Consider the following 27,136-nt stretch of genomic DNA (forward strand, 5'->3'; position numbering starts at 1 on the left):
GACATTTAACTGACTGAACCATCCAGGTGCCCGATATCCTATACTGTCTAAATAGAAAATCCCACTGGTAAGATGGCTACATTTTTTCTTTAAATTTCTTCAAATTAGGGGCGCCTGGGTGGCGCAGTCGGTTAAGCGTCCGACTTCAGCCAGGTCACGATCTCGCGGTCCGTGAGTTCGAGCCCCGCGTCGGGCTCTGGGCTGATGGCTCAGAGCCTGGAGCCTGTTTCCGATTCTGTGTCTCCCTCTCTCTCTGCCCCTCCCCCGTTCATGCTCTGTCTCTCTCTGTCCCAAAAATAAATAAACGTTGAAGAAAAAATTTTAAATTTCTTCAAATTAAATATTTTGAAATGTTTTAAATAGGTAATCTCCTTCCTAAATGTCACTGGTGAATTTCAGATTCAAAGGAGATACTAAAGAACTATACAAATTTGTACTGTCCTCTTGCTGCACAAATACCATAACTTGGAGTCTGGTCTATGTTCACTTGACATGAGGAGAATTCTATTTCCAGTTTAATTCACCTGAAGGTACTATTTTCTTTTCTTTTTCTAAAATTGAGCTATAACTGACATATTAGTAATGATTTAGTATTTATAAGAAGGTACTATTTTCTAAGAAAGCAGTTATAAGTTCTTACGAGTTTTCTTCTTAATTATTATTATGATTTACTTATTCTATGATTTTACTTCAATGCAATAAATACAAATCTATTATTTAACAAGATTGACAAGCTGATGTCCATCTGTGAGTTGATCTTCTATTAATAATTTATTAATATTTTTATTTTATTTATTTATTTTAAATATAATTTGTCAAATTGGCTAACATACAGTGTGTAAAGTGTGCTCTTGGTTTTTGGGGTAGATTCCCAGTGGTCCATCGCTTACATACAACACCCAGTGTTCATCCCAACAAGTGCCCTCCTCAATGCCCATCACCCATTTTCCCCTCTCCCCCACACTCCCATCCACCCTCAGTTTGTTCTCTGTACTGAAGAGTCTCTTATGGTTTGCCTCCCTCCCTCTCTGTTTGTAACTATTTTGTTCCCCTTCCCTTCTCCCATGGTCTTCTGTTAAGTTTCTCAAGATCCACGTATGAGTGAAAACATACGATATCTGTCCTTCTCTGACTGATTTATTTCACTCAGCATAATACCTTCCAGTTCCATCCACATTGCTGCAAATGGCAGGATTTCATTCTTTCTCATTGCCAAGTAGTATTCCATTATATATAAACCACATCTTCTTTCATTCATCCATTCATCAGTTGATGGACATTTAGCCTCTTTCCATAATTTGGCTATTGTTGAAAACACTGCTGTAAACATTGGGTACATGTGCCCCTATGCATCAGCACTCCTGTATCCCTTGGGTAAATTCCTAGCAGCACTATTTCTGGGTCATAGGGTAGTTCTATTTTTAATTTTTTGAGGAACCTCCACACTATTTTCCAGAGTGGCTGCACCAGTTTGCAATCCTACCAACAGTGCAAGAGGGCTCCCATTTCTCCACATCCTCGCCAGCATCTGTAGTTTCCTGAGTTGTCAATTTTAGCCACTCTGACTGGTGTGACGTAGTATCTCAATGTGGTTTTGATTTGTATTTCCCTGATGATGAGTGATGGTGAGCATAATTTTCATAGGCTTGATTGGTGCAGATGGTTCAAAAATTAATCCAGTCTCTAGGGAAGAAATACTATTATGTGCAACTTTGGTTGCACATGGCAGAATAAAACTCTTAATATTCACAAAAAGAAAAAGACATGATTAGAATGAATGCTTTCTTTCAAAAGTCATGAGTCACTATGGACAGGGCTAGGGCTTATTCTTATTTTAGGATGAAGTAACCTTGGTTCCCTCCCTTTTCTCTTAGCAGCACGCCTGTTGTTTCTGTTTTTCTAGCACCTTGAAAGAATTCAGTCAGCTGAAATTTGGGGTGTGAAGCTTTGGGCCATTTGCTTCAGGGTCAATGCTTTGTTATCATGTGGCAACAGGACTGGAGAGTACAGGGAGAGATTCAGCCTGAGAGAATTGGAATAAGGGACAGAGAACTGACAACATGTCCCCAGCATCTGAGATCTTAGGGTTAATGAGCAATGCCATCAATTAAGCAGGGGAGAAACAGGGACCAGAGAAAGCACTTTTGCAAGAATATCTTGCTTCTCAAACATTAAAAAAAATACCTGGCAGAAGAAGCCAACAGGAGCTTATAATTCTTCATAGGAAAAAGGAATGTGGTCCCATGAGGGAGGGAGAGGGGCATGGAGAAAATAACTAAACATTTTTTTCCTTTTGATTTGGGCCCTATAACTTCTTGCCAGTGACCAACGCAATATCTTTCAGAGCCAGCCTAGGGATAGTGTGTGTGTGTGTGTGTGTGTGTGTGTGTGTGTGTGTGTGTAAGGAAAGCTGAGGAATATAAATTTCCCTTTTCCCACCTATGATGCAATTGCCCCAACACACAGAGTAGCATCTTTGCCAAGTGCTTCATATTCCCTTACCAAAAACAAAGCCCTTTAGTCCACAATGTATTCCGTAAAATATTTAAAATGAAAGTAGGTCTGGGCAAGTTGACACAAGAGAGTGAAGGATCTTGACTCAGAGCATAAACATGCATAGGCTTTTTTAAGGGAAAAGGAGTAGAAAGGATTGTCCAGACATAAAGAGTTTGCCTAGGGTCTGCATGTTAATCTACAGAGGATCCCCATTAACATTTCTGTTGCTCTGAAGGAAAATTACAGTCAAGAATGTAAAAGCAATCTGATCTTGCCAATTCTGTCTCCCTGGTAGAACCAGAGACCGCCATTTTGCAAAAAAGACAATACTAGTTTTGCTAAGACATACTAACATGTTTGCTTCCAAAAAAAAAATCTTATAATGGAGAAGAAGATAAAATCTAGCAACATTAGCTTGTGTTTTATGAAATACATCCTTAGGCAACTGAAGTGGCCTTGTCAAGTCAATTTTCTCATGGAGAATGCAAAGCCTAGAACAGGCAAATCACTTGCCCTTGTGTGCCAGGAGAGGCTATGCTGAGAGCATCCGGAAGCTGAAGTCAAGCTCTGCAGAAATCTCCTCGAGGCCAAGTTGGCTCCTCACGAATCTCTTCTGCTTCCCTTGGCGTCTTTGTAGTCCTTTTCTTATGCGACTTAGCACTCTGGCCGTACTGGTCTCTGCCACTGGATGCTTAGGTTTGACTATATGAAAATTGCACATTTAAAATTCTTTAGCTATTTAACCTCTGTCCAACGTGACCTTGGGCAAACTTCTGTTTTTAAATTGAAGACAAGAAGATTAGTTCTTACAGTAAAACAATGACCGCGATCCCCCAATTCTCTTTCTAAATAAAATGACCGTATCTCTTTATTTTTTGACGTATAAAATGTTATTAATAAGTGATAAAAAGCCTTCTTTGTCATCACTCTTCAAAATATGTACTTCATCTATGAGGCGTTGTTTCACAGACTTGTTTTTCTTGGTACTGGGCTGGATTTTTATCAGGTGTGTAGCCTTATCTCCTCACCTGCTAGTCCCCCTTCAGGTCAGGAATTCATTCCCTCTGGTCATGACACTACTGGCTGCTTACTGAGTGTCACGCATTGTGGTAAGACCGTCGACACATACCATCTCGTTTAATTCATCCCAGAATTGTACAGGGATGAGGACAACAGCACTTGGAGTTGTAAATTCAATTCTTAGCCAAATTGAAACAGCTAGTAGATGGTGGAATTAAGTCTTTAAATACTATATTGTAAGATTCAATTTTCAGTGGACCATTTGACTATATTGATTATTCTTACAATTTCCTAACTTCTGCTTATTATCATAATACCAGCCAGTTGAAAATTTAACTTTAAAATGTTTTAAGAGGACTAGAGTGTGAGAAATGAAGTACATACTTCCATGAAATGTGTCTCTATTTGAATGAAAAATAAATACATGGATTTGTACCTCTTAATCCCTTTTATCTGGTAAGAGGTATACACTTCCAATTATAAAATAAACCACAGGGATGAAAAGTACAACACAAAATACAGTCAATAATATAATAATTTTGTATGGGGACAGATGGTAACTACACTTACCGTGGTGAGCATGTCATAATGTATGTAATTGTTAAATCACTATGTTGTACAATTGAAACTAATATAATACATGCAACCTCTTTTTCGATTAAAATTTTTAAAAATGGAAAAAATAAACATTAAAAAAATTAGAAAAAAAATAGAGGACCCCATCACTCCAAAGAATGTGCTCTTCAGCCACTATACTTCTTGCTTCTACAACAATCCTGAAAGTTGTCATATAGGTTAGGCTTGACTCGTGACTTCATGGCAGTCTAGGGCAGCTCATTCTCTCTTTGAGTGTGAGAATTGTCTTCCACATCTTGCACTGATGTTGGTGGCCCTCAACCTCTGTCCACTGGCCCTAATTGTCTCTGTGGGGATTTTCTCTTTTCCTTATCCATTGTCAATGTCCAGAGTGGCACAGAGGGATGAAGCTGGAAAAAATAACATCAACCTAGTGCTTAGCAACAGACACAAATCATCACTAGCAATCTTCAAAGTGCTTTTTGACTGCAGCAAAATGTCAGTTTCAAAGTACACTGTGGGGCTTAATTTTATTTCTCTTGCTAAAAAGTTGGGGCCTTTTATACTCATTTTCATTTTTCAATAAGAAGTCACTGAATTTCCTGCCTAGATCTGGAAAGGCCTAATAAGCTATGCGTGTGTGCGTGTGTGTGTGTATTTATGTGCACAATTGAAGGTGTGGGAATAAGCCAAATTCCAATTTGAGAGTGGCTTCCTTCATATAACACACAGGGTCACATGTTGACCTCCCCAGTATCTTGTATTTTGCTTTTAGATTGTGTTTTTATCTTAATGGTGCAGCTTATTAACTTGAAGAGAATGCTTACAATGGATTCTACCTAGTATACTGTCTTTACTATATTTTACTAATTATTTTCCACATGGAGAATATTTTTTTCAACTACATTATGAAACTTGAGGTTTTAGGCCTTAGTCTCTTCTCTCTTATGCTGATTTTATTCTGTGTTCCTTTTAGCTTTCACTGGTGAGTAAACACATATAGAGTATAGTTCGCCTTTGCATTCAGTTTTATGACTAGTTGAGAACTTTGATGAAAGTGGATCATTTGCGATGATTTATGCCAATGGTGAAACACTCTTGAACCTGTTATTTACTATAAATTTTAATGTATCTACAAAACTGTTGTCTGCTTTTTCAAATAAGCAATCATGCTCAATATATAATTTCCCCAGGTGCCTTCTCTCTTAAAAGGCTGCCTGAAAAATACCTTTGTAATGAGCCAAATACAGCAGAAAAATTTTTTTCACTTGAGATTACAGACTGAACGATGTTCATTTACCAAAATAAAATATTTCATTTCTTTTACATTTAGTATGTAACATTCAAAGCTTAATGTCTTTTTGAGGTAAAATTTAAATACAGAGAAATGAACAGAACTTCAGTGTATGATTCATTCTGATAAATGTATACGCCAATGTGACCACCGTGAAAATCAAGGTGCTAAATATTTGTCACTCCAGAAAATTCCCTTGTTCTCATTTCCAGTTAATTCCTATACCCATAGGCAACCACTGCTCTGAATTCTTTTGAACTGCATGTAAATGGAATTATATAAAGCATACTCTATGTCTGGCTTCTCTTGCTGAATATAAAGTTTTAACATTCACTTACATTTTTATGTGAGTCAGGAGCTAATTTAAAAAAAATTTGATTAGTATTTCATCATATAAATATACCACCATTTGTTTATCTAGTCTCCTGTTGATGGACATTTGGATTGTTTCAGTTTTTGGTTATTATGTACAGAGCTGTTTGAACAAGTCTTTTTGTGGACATATGCACATCTTTTTTTGTGGACATAGTTTTTCATTTCTCTTAGGTAAATACATAGATGTGGAACTGCTATTGTAAAGTAGGTGAATACTTAGCTCTATAAGCAACTGCTAAACTTAACTTTAAAATAAACTGACAAACCTAATGCCCTTTTAGCAAATGTTTTATTTATTTTTGAGAGGGGTGAGGGGCACAGAGGATCTGAAGTGGGCTCTGTGCTGACAGCTAAGAGACTGATGTGGGGCTCAAACTCACAAACCACAAGATCATGACCTGAGCTGAAGTTGGATGCTTAACCCACTGAGCCACCCAAGCACTCCTTTAATGACTTTTTATTCTGTAATAACATGAGAACTGTGTAGCTGCATTGAGCAGCCAGACTTTGATGTAGCATTTTTTCTTAATAGCTTCTGATATGAGTTTTAAAAATACATTTAATTTAATTGATGTATTATTCCAAATAGACTTAAATTTTAATTCAAATTCAGGGTAAAAAAAAACCTATAAATATCTTTTGATGTGTCTGTGTAATATATTGCGTCCCTACAGAGCATACTTCTGGTTAAGACAAGTCTGAAGGATGTTGTTCTAGGTCCCATTATTCAACTATTCAGAGACATTTAACACAGATTTTTTTGTGTGTACCCACTATGTGCCAGACCTTTGGGATACATCAATTAAAACAAATACACAAAGATCTCTATGGTAGTGAAGCTGTTGGTACCCATATTTCTTTGGCTTATCTTTGGGGTCTCAGAGGCAATGCTCATATAAGCTAATGCCTTCCTGCATCTATCTGCCAGAGGGTATTCTCTAGCCACCGAAGCAAGCTTGGATGCGGGTAATCCAGACATGCTGTAGAGTTAGAGCCCAGGAGTGATCTGCAACCAGCGAAGTATGGAATGATTCTGAAGCACACCTACCCAGTCTTTCTGAGGGTCCCCTGTAGGGTGGGACTTGTCCCTCCAGCGGTATCCTGCTTAGTATCATACACTGTATTGGCTTCCTTCTTTTTCCTTTTTCACTATCAGTTATCACAGTGCTTTCTGGCATTGCCTTTCAAATGAACTACTCGCAGCCACATCTTTATTTCAGGGTCTGCTTGAAACAAACTAAGGTTACAGTCTGGTGGGGAAGATATTAATAATAGATAAAAAGGGAAATAATGCAGTAATTTCAAGATGGTAAGTGCTATGGAGGGAGAAAAGAGCAAAGTAAAGAGTATTTGGAGCAATAGGTATGGATTTGCAATTTCATATTGGGCAGTCTGGTTGGGCTTCATTGAGAAGTGGCATTTGAACAAAGACTAAGGAAGTGACAAATTTAACCATATGGTTGTCTGGGGAGGAGCATTCCAGCTGGAGGTACCAGTCTGTCTGTAGACTCGGGGAGAATGTGCTTGGTATGTTTGAGGAACAGCAGAGACCACAGCATGGCTGGACAAGCCACATGGAAATTAGTAGTATAAGTGGTTTAAAGGGTAGTGGAACCAGTTCACATTAGGCCATTATGTGCATTTTGGTTTTTACTTTGAGTGAAATGGGGAGCCACAGGAGGGTTTTGTGAAGAGGAGTGACCTGATTGGCTGCAAGTTTTACAAAGAGTGGTGGGGCTGCCACGGTGGAAATGGTCTCTAGGGAGCCCTAGGCAGATCAGGGAGATATCTTTTAGAGGCCACTTCCATAATTCAGATGATATATGAAGTGGCTTACTTGAGAGTAGGGTCAGTGAAGATGGTGGTCAATGGCCACTTCTGTAAATATTCTGATGGTGGAGACAAAAAGATTTCCAGATGGCTGAATATGGGATGTGAGATGAAAAAAGGGGTCAAAGATGAGTCCGGAGTTTGGCTTTAACCATCCACTAAGATATACATTTCCTGGAAATGGGATTGTTGGTCAGGAGTAAGGTGATTGATATTTTGAAGCTATTGCCAGGTTGTTCCCTTTGGTAGTCCCATCTGTGACAGATCAAAGGCCTACCAAAAACCTTCTGGCAGTAACTATTCTATTTTTGAAGATCTGAAAATTTGTTTATTTTACCCTTGCTCTTGAAGATAGTTTCACTGAGTATAGAATTATACTTTGGCAATTAGTTTCTCTTAGTATTTTAAGGGCATTATCCAGCTGTCTTTTGGAGGTCATCATAGTTTGTAGAAGTCAGCTGATAGACTAAATTGTTGTTCCTTTATAGATGATGTGACTTTTTGGCTACTTTTTTTCTTTAATTGAAGTATAGTTGACACACAATGTTACATCAGTTTCAGGTGTTCAATATAGTGATGAGACACAGCATGTTATGCTGTGCTCACAGCAAGTGTACGTACTATCTGTCATAGTACGATGCTATTACAATACCGTTGACTATATTCCTTAATCTGTGCCTTTTTTTTTTACAGTTTATTTATTTATTTTGAGAGGGAGTGTGAGCAGGGGAGGGGAAGAGAGAGAGGGAGAGAGACAGAATTCTAAGCAGGTTCTGTGCTTTCAGCACATAGACTGACATGGGGCTTAATCATGACCTGAGCTGAAACCGAGTCAGATGCTTAACTCACTGAGCCACCCAAGTGCCCCCCAATATGTGTCTTTTATTCCTGTGACTTACCCCATAACTGGAAGCCTATAGCTTCCACTCCCCTTCACTCATTTTGGCAATTCCCCACCCCCTTCCCATTTTGGCAACCATCAGTTTTTTCTCTGTATTTATGGATCTGTTTCTGCTTTCTGTTTGTTTTTTCATTTTTTTTTATATTCTACATGTAAGTGAAGTCATATGGCATTTGTCTTTATCTGACTTGTTTTATTTAGGATAATACCCTCTAGGTCCATCCATGTTGTCGCAAATGGCAAGATTGTATCCTTTTTTATGGCTGAGTGTTATTACATTGGGTGTGTGTTTGTGTGTGTGTGTGTGTGTGTGTGTGTGTGTGTGTGTGTTTGTATCTTCTTTATCCATTTATCTATATATAAATGGGCACGGTTTGCTTCCATATCATGGCTATTATAATTAATGCTGCAATAAGCATAGGGGTGCATATATCTTTTGGAATTAGTGTTTTCATTTTCCTTAGGTAAATACCCAGTAGTGGAATTTCTGTATCATATGATATTTTTAGTTTTAGTTTTTGAGGAACCTCCATACTGTTTTCCACAGTGTCTGCACCAATTTTATTCCCACCAACAGTGCACGAGGGTTCCTTTTTCTCCACATCCTCACCAACACTTGTCGTTTCTTGTGTTTTGATTCTAGCTCTTTGGTTATGTTCTATTTCTCTTTTTTGTCCTTGATGTTATGCAGTTTCACATGTCATGGGTAGGCATGGATTTCTTTGTCTTCAACTTGACATTATACTGTTTCTAGAACTTGAGGGATGCTCTCTTTAAGTAATTCAGAAGATGAGAGCCAATATTTCTGTGAAGTTTACCTCTTTCTCTCTTCTCTGTGGAAAATTTTCTGGAGCCATAATACTCATCTTATTCTCCATATCACTTTACCTCTATTTCACATTTTCCATGAAGAAATTTCTTGAGGACAGTACTGTTAATATGTTCATTTGTGTTGGTCACGTAGGCTAGGTTATGCAGCAGAAACACTTAACTCTTCAACTCTATTTTTAAAAAATTTTTTTTTCAACATTTTTTATTTATTTTTGGGACAGAGAGAGACAGAGCATGAACGGGGGAGGGGCAGAGAGAGAGGGAGACACAGAATCGGAAACAGGCTCCAGGCTCTGAGCCATCAGCCCAGAGCCCGACGCGGGGCTCGAACTCGCGGACCGCAAGATCGTGACCTGGCTGAAGTCAGACGCCCAACCAACTGCGCCACCCAGGCGCCCCTTAACTCTTCAACTCTTAATGGCTGTAAATATGAAGTTTATTTCACATTCATACAAATTGCTCTGAGGGTCCAGTGTTTCTAAAAAACAGCTCCCTTCCACACTAGGATCCAGGAATCCAGGCTGCTTACATTTTGTGGCTTTACTATTTCAAAATGGGGTTTCAAAGCTTGCCATGGCAGGGGAAGAGAGAGTGTGGAGAACTTATGCCTATTTTTAAGTGCTTCAGACTGGAAGGGACACATATGACTTCTGCTGCTAGCTCATTAACCAGAAATAGTCACATTGGCTACAACTGAATTTCAGAGGAGACTGGAAAATGTAAAGGAACACATGGAATAATCAGTGAATAATAATGATCTCTGCAAAACTCTAAGTTTTAAATTTCTATTTCTGCATTAACTTACAGTGCTTTTTGCCATATAAACATATTAGCAAAAGCGATATGTACAGCTTAATAAATGATAAGAAATTCTTCAATATAACCACCATCCTGATTAAAAACCTTATCAGCACTCCAAAGCATACCATTTGCCTCTCTTCATCACAATATTTCTACCCCCAAAGATAACTACTATCCTGACTTATATAATAACCATTTCCTTATTATTCTTTACGGCTTTCCATTTATAAGTGCATCCTTAGATAATTTAGTTTGTTTTTGCTTGTTTGGGACTTCATATATACTGTGTGTGTGTATGTGTGTGTGTGTGTGTGTGTGTGTGTGTGTGTGTTTATGTCATGAGATTCATCTGTGTTCTTGCATATATTTGTAATTTGTTCATTCCATTTGTCAGCTACAGATGGACATTTAGTCTTCAGGGTTCTTTTTGTATTTTAAATAATGCTGCTATAACCATTATTGTATAGCATGTATTGTATACATGAATACAAAGAATACTCTTTCTTGAGTATTCATACATTAATGGAATTAAATAAGGTAGGGGGTATTTTCCATTCTAATAGATAATGCCAAACTTTTCCAACATTGTGTATCAGTTTATTCTCTCACCAGTTATATATAAGATTGAGATTCCCCTTGCTCAGGGAATTAAAAGAAAAAATGAACTACTGGGACCTTATGAAGATAAAAAGCTTCTGCACAGCAAAGGGAACAACCAACAAAACTAAAAGGCAACCAACGGAATGGGAAAAGATATTTGCAAATGACATATCGCACAAAGGGCTAGTATCCAAAATCTATAAAGAGCTCACCAAACTCCACACCCAAAAAACAAATAATCCAGTGAAGAAATGGGCAGAAAACATGAATAGACACTTCTCTAAAGAAGACATCCGGATGGCCAACAGGCACATGAAAAGATGCTCAATGTCGCTCCTCATCAGGGAAATACAAATCAAAACCACACTCAGATATCACCTCACGCCAGTCAGAGTGGCCAAAATGAACAAATCAGGAGACTATAGATGCTGGACAGGATGTGGAGAAATGGGAACCCTCTTGCCCTGCTGGTGGGAATGCAAATTGGTGCAGCCACTCTGGAAAGCAGTGTGGAGGTTCCTCAGAAAATTAAAAATAGACCTACCCTATGACCCAGCAATAGCACTGCTAGGAATTTACCCAAGGGATACAGGAGTGCTGATGCATAGGGGCACTTGTACCCCAATGTTTATAGCAGCACTCTCAACAATAGCCAAATTATGGAAAGAGCTTAAATGTCCATCAACTGATGAATGGATAAAGAAATTGTGGTTTATATACACAATGGAGTACTACGTGGCAATGAGAAAGAAGGAAATATGGCCCTTTGTAGCAACGTGGATGGAACTGGAGAGTGTGATGCTAAGTGAAATAAGCCATACAGAGAAAGACAGATACCATATGGTTTCACTCTTATGTGGATCCTGAGAAACTTAACAGAAACCCATGGAGGAAGGGAAGGAAAAAAAAAAAGAGGTTAGAGTGGAAGAGAGCCAAAGCATAAGAGACTCTTAAAAACTGAGAACAAACTGAGGGTTGATGGGGGGTGGGAGGGAGGGGAGGGTGGGTGATGGGTATTGAGAAGGGCACCTTTTGTGATGAGCACTGGGTGTTGTATGGAAACCAATTTGACAATAAACTTCATATATTGAAAAAAAGAGATTCCCCTTGCTCTACCTACTTGCCAAACTTGACATTGTCAGACTTTTGAAAATTTTCCAGTGTATTTTAATGTGTAATGCAGTTTTTCCTCTGATTTTACTTTTTACTTTCCTCAGTGAACACCTTTTGATGTGTTAATTGGCTATTTGTGTTTCTTTCTTTTTCTTTTTCTTCCTCTTCTTTTTTTTTAACTAGATTGTCTTCTTTATTGATTTCTAGCACTTTTAAAACAATTTAAAATCCTTTCTACATATATCTTCTATGTGACTTTTCTTAAATATTTAAACAGTAAACATATACATGTAAATCTTTACTTGACATTTCTAATATCTGCATCTAAGTGGATCTGTTCTTGTTATTTCTACTGACTCTTGCTTATGGAGGGTTGATTCCTTGTGTGTTTTCAATTTTTTGGATTGTGAATTCATGTTCCTTGGGAGTTCATCTGTGAACATTGTTTCCAGTTTTGGTTTTAAGGTGTTCTCTTCCAGAGTACTCAAATTTGCCTCTGGTTGGTGTCAAGGCCTAATTCAAGACCACTTTAAATTATTGGCTAATGCTTATGGGGAGCCACAGAAGCAAGTAGTATGATTTCAGTTCCATTTCAATTGGGATTAGGCTTCTGGTTAAGAATTTTCAGAAGAGATGGTCATTCCTCCTCATCCCAGAGCTAACAGAAATAGAATAGGCAGATGTCTGTATCTTCTCCCTGTGCATTATGGAATCTTTTAAAAATTTCAGTTCATTATTCCACTAAGATGTCAGCTCTCAGGGATTTAATTTGTTTTCTGAGAGTCCGATCCAACTTCCCATTTGGTTTAGTCCCTAGGTTTATCCCTGTTCTTTAGTCACACAGCCTGGTAAGCATGAAGCTGTATGCCTCTCGGGATCAGCAGATGTTCCCATGACAGACACTGACATCAGCGTTTTGTTCTCTTTCTGGATTCTGCTCGTCATTTCTGGCCTCTCAGGATTGCTCTCAATATCTTGTCAGTTCTTTTATGCAGTTACAGAGACTTTTTTTCTGCCTTCCCCCCCCCTCCCCCCCCTCCACTGAATCCAGCTTTTTAAAGCATTCTCTTCTATAAAGATTTTGCATGATATCTTATGACTTATATGGTGGAATAAGAAGTGAAGTATCTTCTTTTTCTGAAATAAGCCATAGAACAGATACCATTATCAAATGCCACTCTCCCTTGTTTCATGTTTTGTTTTGAATGGGTTGGGAACTGTTGGTGTTAATCCTAACAGATTAGAAATGTGCATGAGTGGGCCATATGGGTAAGAAGGGAAAATATTTGAAAACTAATAAAAGACAATGAGGAAAACTGCTAGAGAGGATGCCCTCGTATTGCACTGTTTCCTCTTAAATGTTGATAAGAGGAACTAAGAAGGGAATTGCTATTGACACTGATTTCTCAAACTGCCTGTTTAAATCCAATGATGAAGAAATTAAGATAGAATTCATTTTCTTTAGAAATAGTGCATTTAACATATTATTTAAGGTCAATGTAACAAATAATAAAATGTACAAAATTGTCCTATAGACACTGTTGACTAACATAAATATTGACTTGGGGTACTAGGGGTCGCCGATCAATATAATTTAACACCACATTGCAATCATTGGTCTCAGAAACTTTTATTATTGATGCAAAATTACCAGTTTTGATTTTTGAGATGTTTTCAGCCAGCAGTTGAAATTTATTCTTATTTTTAAAAAATGCTTATAAGTAAAATTCTTTACACATTTTTTAATCTGAGCAAAATGATATCAGAAGAGATTATTGTCAACAATTATGAAGCACGTTTTTGAATTTCTAGATGCAATTGCTGAAAGATGGTTATGACATTGTAATTTTAATTTTCCTTTTACTAATTTCTATTGTCTAAAATATATAATTAAATTTTTTTTTTAATGTTTATTATTTGAGAAAGAGACAGAGAGCAAGCAGGGGAGGGGCAGAGAGAGAGGGAGACACAGAATCGGTAGCAGGCTCCAGGCTCTGAGCTGCCAGCACAGAGCCCAACGCCGGGCTCGAACCCACAGAGTGCGAGATCATGACCTGAGCTGAAGTCGGGTGCCCAAACTGACTGAGCCACCCAGGCTCCCCTAAAATATATAATTTAGATATCTAGCATGCAATAGATGTGATTTTAAGAAACAATTCTTCACAAGTGGAAGGTTAGTATATAAACCACTATTACATAATTCTACTTTCACTGGCAGGTTAAAAGTGATTAGGTTTAGGGGCGCCTGGGTGGCGCAGTCGGTTAAGCGTCCGACTTCAGCCAGGTCAGGATCTCGCGGTCTGTGAGTTCGAGCCCCGCGTCAGGCTCTGGGCTGATGGCTCGGAGCCTGGAGCCTGCTTCCGATTCTGTGTCTCCCTCTCTCTCTGCCCCTCCCCCGTTCATGCTCTCTCTCTCTCTCTCTCTCTGTCCCAAAAATAAATTAAAAAGTTGAAAAAAAAAGTGATTAGGTTTGAAGCTTAATAGCAAATAATCTTTTATTAAAGAAGAATGAATTTTATTTTAGTGTATTTTAATAATACCCTTTTCAGTTCCTCATGCACAGAATCAAATATTGTAACATTTACATTGTAATTTAAGTTTAATCTGTAAAACATGCCTATAGTATTGTTAAATTTATTTATATATGTACTGTAACTATTGTTTTTGGCTGGAGTGTTCTATGACCAAATAATTATGCAGTGTTGACTTGAGTACATTATTTTATAGATTTTTATGGGTAGTACTGTTCTTTAAAGAATTTTTTTCCCTATTAAGAAGTTGAGTTAAAAGTGAATGCTAATATTTATTTTATAATAGCCAAGACAGTAAAACTTTCTCTTTAGTGAGTTTTTAAATGAAACTGTAAGTTTTCTAATACTAGTTTATATTACTTCATCCAGAACAAAATGTTTTAGAAGTAGAATTTATATAACTGGTGGAAGGGGTGTTGATTGGCATTTTACTTTCCACAGACTATTGAGCGAGGAGAACATCTACTGTTTAAATGTTGTTTAATCTCTACTTCTCTCCCCCTATAAATCCATTAAACAGCATTCCCTTGTGGCATAATAGTTTTCCAGTAACCATTCGCCCTTTTTTTTTTAGAAATAACACCTTCCTGGCCCAAGTTGTAGATGTGCATACAGCCACACAACTAGACCATCTTTCCCAGCCTCTGTAACAACCAGATGTGGGTACAGTCATCTTTTAGCCACAGAAGTGTAAATGGAAGTTATGTGTGCAACATTCTGTCCTATTCTCTGTAAAGAAAATTTACTGCCCTTCATATTCTCTTCTTTCTCTTCTGACACTCTGGAACATGCAAATAAGATGTTGTAGACCCAGTTCCAGTCATGCTGAATGGGGTAGCATTCTAAAGGACAACACAACAGGAAAGAAGGACATAGGTTCGTGGAGACCTCATGGGCTGAATTTGCCTTCTACCTACCAGTCCTGTGCTGGGACCACCCACAAATCTAGACTTAAGAAAGAAAGGAACTTCTTTCTTAACAGAGCTGAGTGAGCCACTATACTTTTGACATTCTTATAAATATAGCTGGTTAGTCTCTATCCTAACTAACACATCTAAAAAGAAGCTAATACAACTTCCATATCTGTGCTAGCCATCTGCCCTATAGCCACTGAGCACATTAAATGTGCCTAGTGTGAACGAACAACTGAATTTTTAGTTGTATTTAATTTTAATTTGTTTACACTTAAATAACACATGTAGCTATTGGGTACCATAATGGACAACACAGCTCTAAACTTTTAGACATTATATACACATTAAGGGGCGCCTGGATGGCTCAGTCAGTTAAGCATCTGACTCTTGATTTCGAGTCAGGTTATGATCTCACGGTTCATGGGCTCAAGCCCCACTTTGGGCTCCACGCTGGCAATGTGGAGCCTACTTAGGATTCTCTCTCTTCCGCTGTCTCTACCCCCACCTCTTTCTCCCAAAATAAATAAATAAACTTAAAACAACTTATATATTTATCAGGTTAAAAGTTTGCAGAAAAAACCACATTGATTAAAAAACTATTTAATCAAGTTCTCCTAGTAACTAAAATTAAAAGCTTATATATCGTGTTCTTAAAACATTTGAATACCTTAAAGATCAGGAAGAAGACATAAACATTGCCAAAAATCTAAGACTTAATGAATTACACAGGCATTGATTTTTATGAAGTTCAGTTTACTGCTTTATTAGCTTAGAACATATTATAGTTGTTAGGTCTTCCTTCCTGGGGTTAGAATCCTACCTTGAGGGGCGCCTGGGTGGCGCAGTTGGTTAAGCGTCCGACTTCAGCCAGGTCACGATCTCGCGGTCCGGGAGTTCGAGCCCCGCGTCGGGCTCTGGGCTGATGGCTCAGAGCCTGGAGCCTGTTGCCGATTCTGTGTCTCCCTCTCTCTCTGCCCCTCCCCCGTTCATGCTCTGTCTCTCTCTGTCCCAAAAATAAATAAACGCTGAAAAAAAAAAAAAGAATCCTACCTTGAACTTTCCAACGTTATAGGTTTTTGAATTACCAAGCATATGACACTGATTTATTAGCTATTTGAGTCCAGCTGCAGTTTCCCAATCTGAGGTGACATGCTTTGGGGTGGGCCCCTTTTTAACAGGAATAAAGCTATTATATCAAGGGGGACTTTAAAAACTTGTTATATGCCTTTTTTTGGTAGGCTTTAGTTGTTTGGAACTTGATATTTTTATCCAAATGGTATGTCCTTTATGTTCCCTTTAGACAATGTTATATACGCAAATTTTACATATTGTCCTGAAATTGTTATATTTTGACCTCCTTTGCAAGTATCCCTGGAAAATCATGCATAATACATGTTAACACCTTATTTTAATTAGTAAGGCCATCAAGGTTGCATCTCCCAGGAGACAAGGGATGAAACCTGCATAGAAGCATCTCTTTTTTAGGGTATTTGGCTAATACATCATCTTGGAACACAGTTAGGCTGTATATGACCAGTGATGTTGAGTAACTTTGGGTCATCTTTCTACTTAGTCACTGGAAATGCCCACTAGTGGGGAATCTTTCCTGCTCTTGGAGTAGTTTCTGCTGTTAATTGGACACTTTGACTTACTCCAATTTTTTCAATCTCTCCTATTTACACAGGATGAGGATAGTATGTCTGCATATGATATATATTTAATAAACAGGATACTTACATTTGTTAGCATATCGCTCCAAACTACAATTGATACAAAGTGATTCTGTTCTGTTAGGATCACTTTTCTTCTGTTGTTTTACATTAATTTTCTTAAAAAAAATATAATGGACATTTAATCATTCAATTTGTGTCAACTGACTAGTTATTCTTCACTTTTGGTTATTTGAATGATTGCAGTTGGCCAATGAGAGTTCCCGTGAGCTGTCTCTTTAGTCTCCCCAAATCACATGCATTTTGAAAGTACTCTTACTTTTTAACCACAACAAGGTGTTGCATTTCCTTCATGAAAATTTACTTGGAATTGGTTACCTTCCAAGTTTCCTTGTCTTTTTGCTGTAAGGAAGTGTGTATGAATGTTGATGAGCAAACATTTTGAGTTGAGTTACTTCTAATGGCAGAAATGCAAAAAAAAAAAAAAAAATTGTCCTTAAGTCCTTGGGTTCACATTGATTTTTTTTCTTTTACCAACTAGTGTTATTAAGTCATTTAAACTCTATGCCTAATATAAACTTTATTTTCTTTATAACGTGCCTTTTAGATTTTTGGCTTATTGCTTGAGCTTTCAGTACTCTCTTCTTACTGAAAACCTTTGTCTCATCCATCACCATTTTGAAGGGAGGTGGGGAGAAAGGGATCTAACTTGAGGAATCAGAATTTTTGAACTGGCAAGGGCTTTAGAGATCATTAGTGTGTCCCTGTCATTTTGCAGATAAAAAATTGAATACTCAAACATAGTGGAAAACTTATCCTAAGTTGTATGTATGTGTGTATATGTATGTGTATACACACACATATACCTTTTCTTAAATTGTTAAAAACATATTAGTCATACCCTGCTGGTGCTGGGGTTTGGTGGCTTCCCTGTAAGTGTCTTGAGATCCCTAGACAAATTTGGAGATGGATCAAATGTCCTGGGTCTGGGTTAGGACTGATGCTCTCTTCCTGAGAGATTGCTCTGAGGCTATACCTGAAGGTAGGAATTAAATTAGGCCTCTCTCAGATCAACCTCAATCTAGAAACTGAAGGGTTTGTCAAGACACTCCATACTTAGAATTGGAAAATGCAGGAGGGACAGTTCAAGTCTCAGGTCACTCTGAGCTCATACAATCCGTGTGTCTGCCATAACTGCTCTGCATTTTAATAAATTTTTGAGATAAATGATATGCCTTATGACTGAATTCTAGCATGAAAAACTAGGTAAAACAATAGATAATCTTGGAAATCATGGATATCATCTAATTCTTTTTCCTTATATACAGAACAGAAAGCAAATCTGGTTAAGTTTTATACAACATTAAATTATTGTGGCATCAGAATTCATCATCAACAGTTCTATTTCTTTTCAACGTTTATTTATTTTTGAGAGAGAGAGAGAGAGAGAGAGAGAGAGCAGGATGGGGGCAGAGAGAAAGAAGGTGACAGAAGATCCAAAGTGGGCTCTGTGCTGACAACTGAGAGCCCAATGTGGAGCTCAAACTACGAATCGTGAGATCGTGACCTGAGCCAAAGTCTGACGCTTAACTGACTGAGCCACCCAGGCGCCCCAATGTGTTCTAACTACTTAAAAAGTTACAATAAAAATAAGCAACAATGTATTTTAATTAGATAGAAAATATTTTCAGATTAAAGTATTTTTGGATTATTAGTTAAAACTTTCTACATAATATTTTAAGCCATTTTAATTTCAAGTAGATGTCAGTGTGCTCTATGCATTAAAAACACATTTTGTAATTTTGCTACACAGAGAAAGCTGAGGGATGAACATCCATTAGCATTACCATCTTATAACTAATAAGATACATGTAACATAAAAATCTAAAATTGTGAGACTGTTATCCCCCATTTCAGTAGAAGAATTTTCTTTGATTGTGCTTTCTTACATTTGTTTCTTTGGATCTTTTTTTTGGAAAGGCTACATAACTAAGAACACAAGGTTTAAGGACAAATTATTTGTTATTGGGCTAAAATACTTTTGTTTGCTTATATTAGAATTTAACACTTTAGATAACTATGATATACGGTAACATAATCTTAGTGAAATTAGACCATGATCTTTCTATGATGAATGACAAAGTCAATATGTTTTGTACAAGTAATTTTACACATACATGTATATAAATATTTATATATAATATATAATATATAGTAGTCAATCCTATTATAACAAAATATAACAAGAGTCAATCCTATTACTTTAAAAGCTACATTCTTAAAGAACAAAGATGAGAAATTAAAGCTTTCCTTTAGAAAATGTCTTAAAAAGCTGTCACCAAGTCAAGGAAGTAATTTGATAAAGACAGCAGTCAACTAGAAATAGAAACTGCTGTTTAGCCCCTGGAATAAAGCCCTGGAAACAGACAGCTACATAGCTACATTTTATAGACTGTACTGGGCTATTAGCTTTATTGTTCAGAGCATATTGATTTATGAAAAAGAATCGGCAACCTTAACTATTTCTTGGAAGAAATGAACAATTACTTTATATTAAAACTTAAGAAAAAATTACACAGTTCATTTAAATTCATGGTACTGCCTAGGTAATTTTCATTATACCAATTTGCAAATATAATAACTCATCCCTGAAATCCCCTCGTCTGGCACTTTTCTCTCCTTAGCAAAACCTAATAGGGCAGAATTTCAGTAAAGTCTCATGTTATAATGATTTCTCTTCTTCTCTTACTTGGGGAAGATTTTTTTCTTAACCTACTTTAAAGCAGTCAGGAAAATAAATGATTAAAGCACATCTCATGATGCAGTGTCCTTAGTTTTGTAGCATAGGTTGCTTTCTTAATACAAAATATTCATTGTAAACTCATTGTGAGGGGAGATATGTATGAAGATGGCACACCATAACTCAAATGTGTGAAGAAAACCATATATCTTCTTTTATTTTATAACTGATCTCATTTGTCCTCAAGCCCTTCATCTCACAAAGGGAAAGGAAAACTTAATTTGTCAATTAAAGTAATTCCATTATTCCCCAGTCAAAGTTAATTTTTTTAAAATGTACTTTATTTTATTTTTTAAATGTTTATTTATTTTGAGAGAGAGACAGAGAGGGACAGAGAGAGAGAGACAGAGAGAGAGAGAGAGAGAGAGAGAGAGAGAGAGAGACAGAGAGAGAGAGAATCCCAAGTAGGCTCTGTGCTGTAACAGAACCCGATGCAAGGCTCAGTCCCATGAACCATGAGATCATGACCTGAGCTGAAATCAAGAGTCAGATGCTTAAGTGACTGAGCCACCCTGCTGTCCTGAAACTAATTTTTTAAAAAGGGAATTGACAAATACTTCAAGTCTTTTCTGTTCTTATTTCGGGAAATGGAGAAGAACCCATTCCCACATGGTGTTGAATGAGAGCCTGATGCACATTTATTGTTCTTCCACTGAGGCATTTATCTTAATGGTGTCTGGGCAACAAAGTCTCTTGTCATTGCTATCTTTCATCTGCTCATGTCTGGTGTGATTTTTGTTTTTTATTTTTTGTTTTTGTTTGTTTTGGTATGGTCAAGATACAATGGTAGCCCCTTTCTTGTCTCAACTCTTGCTGGCAATAGTTTCCTTGATTCTGGTTGAGACTCCAATTTGCTCATTTTCTTAGATAGTCTCTCCCATAAACATTCTACTGCAGAATCCCTTGTTTTCTTCCTGCAATAATCTTATTAGTGAGCTCACCAGCTGGAATCCTCAGCTACTCTTCACATCTTCTCTAGAACCTGCTGGGAGTTCTGCATTCTCTACATACCTGACATAGATCAAAACACAGGATCCTGACTCTCCTATATTTCCACAACCTTCTTCAAGGTGGTCTCCTTCTAGAGTCCCAAATGTAAATGATGGCACAAACCTTTTTTTAATTTCTCTGGCATTTTTGACTTTTTGTATCACTTTTCCTTTGATTTAGCCCTGGTGCTGAGGGTACCTTGGGAACAAATCAGGACATGGGAGGACACTCATGAGTAGCCTCTTTTCTCTTTCTCTCTCTATTTGGCTCCTTTTTCCTTGGTCAAAAAAGGGCTTTATTCTTTCTCTTCTTTTCTCATCAAGATTTCTTTCAGTCAAATCCTTCTATTTTCTTAGCTGGATTTGCCCTCCTAATGGGGGGGGGGTGGCAGAAAATGGTTAAAGATTGCTAAGAAAGAAACCAAAAGGGAAAATATATTTGTAGATATTTTAAAATATCCTCATTATATTCTTCTTCATAATACCCCTGGAATTTTGTATAATGCTATCTTTATTTTAGAAATAAAAAGACAAATTAAGAGAAATTAAGGACAGTCAGGACTATACAAGCCTGAAACTTAGGTTTTTCCCTGCTTTAGAAACACATCATTCAGTGCTATTTATCAGCACTCCTACATTGTGTGTGAAGTTTTGAGAATATTAACAAAGAATAAGACATTGGCCCCTGTCCTTCTAGTTAGGCAGATAAAATTGATGTGTTGTTGATTAAAAATGGCATGTGAGCGTTCAATGAATCAACACTGCCATAATTCATAGGTAGAGTGATTGATTCAGACTGGGCTGGTGAAAGAGCATTTCATGAGAGTGCAAAATGTAAGCTACACTTAGAAGTATGGATAGGATAATGGAGGGTAATGGAGTAATGGGGTAATGGAGGAGGATGATAGTCTAAAGGAAAGACATGACTGTAAGAGTGGAGGAGGAGGATAAAACTTTTATTTGAGAAATAGATAATTCATTTCCTTAGTCAATCATTTAGGTAAGAAGTGCTAGGGAAATGAGACTGAACCAGAAGTTTGGGGGTGTTATATCTTGAGACATGGCTCAGTTTGCCGTGATTAACAGGACACTTATGAAAAGTTAGGACTTGGAACTAAAGGTTGCCAGTACATAGGAACTCAATACAAGTCCCAAGAGAAACTGGTGGTCAGGTCACAAGGTTCCAAAGAGTGTGGAAACTGATTGTTGTTTAACAAGGCTGCGGTGGTGTGGATAAATATGGAAGGAAGCCAGGGATCTTTAATGTGAGTAGAACTTAGAGGCTGTGATACTTGAAGACCAGAAGGCTGCACGGAAAATTTCTTAGGGATGGAAAGGCTCCAGTCCAAAGAATGGCTCCAGTCTTGACAGTAGCAAGAAGGAAGGGCCCCCATCCTTGATAGCATCACCAGGATAATGACACAGGCTTGAGGAGCAGCAAAGGTCATTTATGCTCTCTGGGAATCTCATCCAATCTCAGGGTTTATTGATGACATGCACATGTATGGGACTTGCTCATGGCAGCACAGTTTATTGGAAAGAACGGAGTTTGAAGTCAGACCGACCTGGAATTCAGACAGGCTCAGTTACATTATCGGCTCCTTGGATGATCTTGGGACATTAACCTTAATATCCATTGAAACGTCTCTTAAATGGAGATTAAATCTCATAACTAAAGAGTCATGCTGACAGTTGTTGGTAGAGGAGGTAATATATGTAGACTCTCCAGTGTATAACACAAAGTAAGTATTAATTTTTCTCCCACTTACTCTTACCGCTTTCTTATTCTCAAATGCTTAGAGTCTCCCTCACTGGATGCCCGCACAGCACCTCAGATAAAATGCCTGCTGTTGAATTCATTATCTCCACTCCCAAGCCTGCTTTTCTTTCTCTTTCCTATTTGCATTTATAGCACTACCATGCTCCCATTGTAAGCCTTTAACCCAGAGGCTATAAAGGATACAGACCCAGGATTGGGGTGAGGTTAGGGATGTGAATTGTGCAACAGCAAGGTTGGAGCCGGTCTTTATTGAAATTTTTGATATTTTCTGGCACAGCCACTGTGGAAAACAGTAGGGAGGTTCCTCAAAAATTAAAAATAGAATTATTATATGATCCAGTAATTCTACTACTGGGTGTTTACCTAAAGAATAAAAACAAACTGAATTCAAAAAGATAATAGGCACCCCTGTTTATTGCAGCATTATTTACAATCGCCAAATTATGGAAGCAGCCCAAGTGTCCATCCACAGATGAATAGATAAAGGAGAGGTGGTGGATATACACAATGGAATACTACTCAGCCATAAAAAAGAATGAATATTACTCAGCCATATAAAAGAAAGAAAGTGTATGGATGCAGAGGGTATAATGCTAAGGGAAATCAGTCAGAGAAAGACAAATACCGTATGATTTCACTTATATACAGAATTTAAGAAATAAAACAAACAGACAAAGGAAAAATGGGACAAACCAAAAAATAGACTCTTAACTGTTAAGAACAAATGGATGGTTACCAGAGAGGATGTGGGTGGGGAGATGGGAGAAATAGGTGAAAGGGATTAAGACTGCACTTATTGGGACGAGCATAGAGTAATGTATAGAATTGCTGAATCACTATATTGTACACCTGAAACTAATATAGCACTATATGTTGACTACACTGGAATTAAAATAATAAATAAATAAATAAATAAATAAATAAATAAAGGAGGTGAATTTTATGGTATGTAAATTATACCTCATAAAGCTGTTTAACATGTATAAAAAAGGATTTTTTGCTACTTTCTTGTTGATGCATTTTTTGGCAATAAATTTTACTTAAAAATCATTGCATTAAGTATTATTTATGTTGATTATTGAAGTTTTGGTGCCTCTTTAAATGTGCATGAGGTGAGTGCTTCTCTTGCCTCACCCTACTCTTGGTGCTGAAATGATGCTCTACCTGCAGATATATTGTGTTTATTTTGCATATTGTTCTTTAAAATTTGAATTAGTGTGTCCACATTTAAAAATGAAGAGTTATCAGATAAGCATCCAGATTTATGGCTTTTTTGGAAAGATTCTAAAACCTGGCACCACTCGATCTGTATTTCCTTCACCAGCAGTCAGATAGAGAAGAATAAATAGTAGCTACTTTCTGCAGAGGGGCCAGGAACTCTCCAGTGGGCCACAGTTCCCACCTTTCTCTCCTGTTTGTATCTGTATGTTCTTTTTTTTTCTTTTAAGTTTATTTATTTTGAGATAGACAGAGAGGGAGGGAGGGAGAGAGAGAGAGAGAGAGAGAGAGAAAGAGAGAGAGAGACAGCGTGAGTAGGGGAAGGGCAGAGAGAGAGGGAGAGAGATGGAATCCCAAGACTCTACTCTGTGAGCATGAAGGTACATGTGGGGCTTGATCCCATGACTGTGGTGTCATGACCTGAGCCGAAATCAAGCGCCAGACGCTTAACTGACTGAGTCACCCAGATGCCCCTGTACCTGTATGTTCTTATACTTTACCTTTGTGCCCCATCTTTTTCTTCTCTCATTCCTTATTCTTTTCCTTCCTTCCTTCCTTCCTTCCTTCCTTCCTTCCTTCCTTCCAGACTGATAATTTCATTTTCCATTATTTTTTAAGTTACTCTTCTATCCTTTTCCTGGTCAGCTCTTCTCCATGTTCTGCTGCTCTATATCTATAGGATCAAAGAAAAATAGAACTGAAAGATAATTCAATCTCTTCACCTTATGTAGAGGAAAGAATGATGAAATATAAGAAGGTTGAGACTTTTCAAAGATCATGTAATTAATAAATGAAACAAATTACCCAAGCCCATGTCTTTGAAGATAAACTTTACTACTTGTACCCCTTGTTAATATTTTTTAAAAGCCCCTTATCTCTTCTTCCTCAACCCTGAAAATCTAACAATCACTGAACCCTTGTTGTGGTAGATTTTATTTAGAGTAAAATCATGTTTAGGGTTCTGTCTTTTGCCCCCGATGCAACAGTTTTGTCTAAAAATGCTTGGATACTATGGACACAGCAGACTAAGAGCCCCAGGGACAGCTGGGTGTGTTTTTGCTGTGATAAATGACCAAAGAGGAGAGAAAAAGAGGTGGTAAGAGGATCTGCATGACTCTGGGTGGCCTTTGCCTCTAGGAAAGTCAAACCAGTTTCCTGGATTGAAACCACGTCACATCTTTGCTTCCCACTCCTGTTTTCTTTTTGAGATAACAGTGGAGAAAATTATTCCATAGGACCTGGAGTGTTTTCTTTTTCTTGTCATGGGTCTCAGTTGGGATAGTATTAAACTGGGTACTTAGTACACCACCATCTTAGTTAGGGCGACTGAGGCATATGAGAGGATAAAAAGATGAAAAGTGATGTGCGCAATGACAGGTTCTTGAAAGCCTCTTACATTAACACTGTGTGAAGGTGAAGATCAGACTTCTAATAGTTGTAGCCCGTTTGTATTAAGTCAGAATTTGTTAACAGGGCTCAAAATCCAGGGCAGAGTTGACTTCTCTAGCTTACCAAGAATTTGTGAAGGAGGGTATGATGGTCTTTATCAGTTATTCAAACACTAATCTAGGTATTGCTGTGAGGGTGTTTTATAGATATGATGAAAGTCCATAATCACTTGGCTTTAAGTAAGGGAAATTATCATAGATAATTTGTGTAGGTCTGATTCAATCAGTTGAAAGGCCTTAAGAAGAGAGCTGACTCTTTCCTAATAAGACAAAATTTCCCTATGGATAGCAACTTCAGTCTTTCCTGAGAGTTCCAGCCTGTCTTTCCTGATGGCCTGCTGTTTGGGTTTCCCACTTTTCCAGACAGTACCCATAATTGTGTGAGCCAACTTCTTGGAATAACTGTTTCCTTCTGGTCTGTTTCACTGCTTGAACCCTGACAAAGTAGGGGAAGAGAGGTATCTGAAGGGTTTTGTTCTGTGTATAGCATTGGCACCTTGAAGATGCTAGAGCTGAGTACTGGGGTGGGAAATATGAACATGTTTAGATGCCAAATCTGAGTTCATATGCTTTTATAAAATCAGTGAAATGTTTCTAATTTGGAGGAAGTGGTTCATACTGACTAGTGATATTGAAATAAAATTTGCTAGGGTGATAAGCATGTCTTATGTTCCAACTATACAGAATGATGTAGATATTATAGTTTTTAGGCTTTCACAACTGAAGTTCCTTAACTTCAAGCTCATGTTCCAGTTCTGGATGTCAAGGACAAAATGTCAAGGAATTACACATTTGAGAGATCAGATGTAGAGATTGGTGAATTTCACTGCCCTTACCCCAGAGGTCTCATTTCGAATACAAGAAGTGCATCTGTGAAACATTAACATTATTTAGTCCTAATTGTCAAAGCCTTTCTCAACAAAATGTTTCCTTTCTGTAGCCTTCTGCTTTCTTTCCAGGTCCCAGTCTTTGATCACATTTCTTTTACAGAGAGACATCTCAATGTGCATCTTCCAGAGGGAAGAATGTTACAGAGCAAGGCTTAGGGCTTTAACCCAGGAAAACTAATGGTATGTAAGCTGTATGTTCCCTGCTTTTTGGCATAGTTGAATTAACAGAGTTAATCTACATGACTCGTATATAACTTCAGAATTTTAGCAGAAATGGCATCTAGAAAGAAACTATAGATAAAGGATATTGAGATCAAAATCTTAAAACTTAACCATTAAAAAGTATAGAAAATGTACCAAAATAATGAGAAAGATTGCTGACAATTTATTAACAAATGAATTAACCTCATATTTTATCAGAGGTCTTCTGCTGTGAGCCTCTTTTAAACTATGTTGTATGTAGAGCTAGAGTTCTGAATCTTTTGTAATATCTCTTAGAAATGTTTATAAAGAGCTATCAATCATATCTCTAAGGTCAGTGCTTTCTATTATGATTTTGCAGAAAGTACCACTCAATCTTTTATTCAATAATTTTATATTTCTATAGTGAATATGATTTTTCTGGACAATAGTTATGTCAATAAGTCAGCTTTTAGGGCCTTAATATAATTTCAAGTCAGAAAAAACATAACATTTCAGATAGGATCAAATTCAGTTATATATGACAGAAAATCCAAAGCAGCAGAGGTTTAAATAAAATAGAAATTTCTTTCTTTCTCCAGTGAAAGATAGCTGGAGGTATGATGGCCACTCTTCCATCATCAGGGAGCCAGCAACTTCAGTGTTTTGGCTCCACCACCTTGGAATACGGCTTCCACTTTCATTGCATGTTTTAAGATGACTGCAGATATGCCGGTCATCATGTTCGTGTTCTAAGCAACACAGAAGAATGGAGAAGGACAAAAGGGGGGCAATTACCAGCTCAGTCAGAGCCCCTTAAGAAACCTCCATGGAATTCCATACAGCAATCCTCTTCTTCTCTAAGTCCCTTCATGATAT

General features: G+C 37.5%; 1 long non-coding RNA gene across 1 annotated transcript; it reads left to right on the forward strand.

The window, feature by feature from the left end:
* Positions 1-22: 22 nt before the first annotated feature.
* LOC125161585 (uncharacterized) lies at positions 23-27,136 on the forward strand. The gene is made up of 4 exons (XR_007150682.1): positions 23-67; positions 400-530; positions 26,178-26,257; positions 26,860-27,136. It is a non-coding gene; the product is annotated as an uncharacterized LOC125161585 (long non-coding RNA).

The sequence above is a fragment of the Prionailurus viverrinus genome, chromosome A3, assembly GCF_022837055.1.
Source record: "Prionailurus viverrinus isolate Anna chromosome A3, UM_Priviv_1.0, whole genome shotgun sequence".
Lineage (NCBI taxonomy): Eukaryota > Metazoa > Chordata > Mammalia > Carnivora > Felidae > Prionailurus > Prionailurus viverrinus.